This window comes from Atheta coriaria, unplaced genomic scaffold (genome assembly GCF_025399875.1).
Source record: "Atheta coriaria isolate IRGN ID8LTWV9N9 unplaced genomic scaffold, Caltech_Dcor_3.1 hic_scaffold_18_pilon, whole genome shotgun sequence".
Taxonomy (NCBI): Eukaryota; Metazoa; Arthropoda; class Insecta; order Coleoptera; family Staphylinidae; genus Dalotia; species Dalotia coriaria.
Window position 1 is genome coordinate 17222 of NW_027045460.1, and position 980 is coordinate 18201.

Below are 980 nucleotides of genomic sequence, written 5' to 3' on the forward strand. Positions count from 1 at the left end.
AATGACAATACCATAATTATTAATTAGCAAAGCATGATTCAATAAAAATCAGTCAGCATAGCGCAGTAAGTTTTAATTTATAATACTAAAGGAGACATATAAATATCTGTACAACTTCAACATTAAGTTTTTCTAATTAATCGCCATTCTTTATACCTCGATGTTATGGAAAACAGGATTAAAAATTAAAGGTATGCATAAATCAAGCGATAAAATAAATATTCGACAAAAAATTAATGAAGGTATTGATTTTGAACAAAATTAGTACACAAAAATGTGCTATGGAAACCTTTGTTTGACAGCTGCATGCAATCGCAAACATCATCTCTGTGGATTTTATTTTTTCATTACGTGTTCACATCTGGTGGTTTTATATTCCAACATTTTTTACTCGTTTTCACATAGTGTAGTTGTAATATATTCAGGAGGTATTTGCTACGCTCACGTGAATTGCTGAGTTTACGCGATGAGCAGTTTAATCACGTTAACACCGAATTGAGTAGACAATTTAATGTTCAATTATAATTTTAATTATATTTGGTCACCACTGCATTCACTCTGGATTAAATTAATTCCAACAGAATAAACAATAATTGAAGCTTTAATGACTATCTCAAATATTTGACGTTGTTCTACTACTAACGCAGAGAGAAGGTAAAAATATTTTAATTTTGATTGAACCTTTCAAACTTCAAAAAAAAATTTAAAAACCATAAAAACGATTAGATGCTTCAAACAGTTTTATTTATCATGCGCCGATCTTTTTATGATTTTTTTCATTATATGTGAGACCTACCTGCAACGCAAGGGATGAAATACGACCAGAGCATTGATTGCATCGCAGCGTGGTGCAGAATTGTTTGCCTTCGGCCCAAATCGCATCGAATTCTGGTATTGACGTCAAAGCGAATTTTGGACATTCAATCACTGTACACATTTATCAGAGTTTGCTATAAAAATAAAAAAGGATAGATTTTTCA

At 31.0% G+C, this 980-nt stretch overlaps 1 long non-coding RNA gene across 1 annotated transcript; it reads left to right on the plus strand.

The window, feature by feature from the left end:
• The first annotated feature begins 364 nt into the window (after positions 1–364).
• LOC135802401 (uncharacterized) lies at positions 365–980 on the plus strand. The gene is made up of 2 exons (XR_010550544.1): positions 365–654; positions 791–980. It is a non-coding gene; the product is annotated as an uncharacterized lncRNA (long non-coding RNA).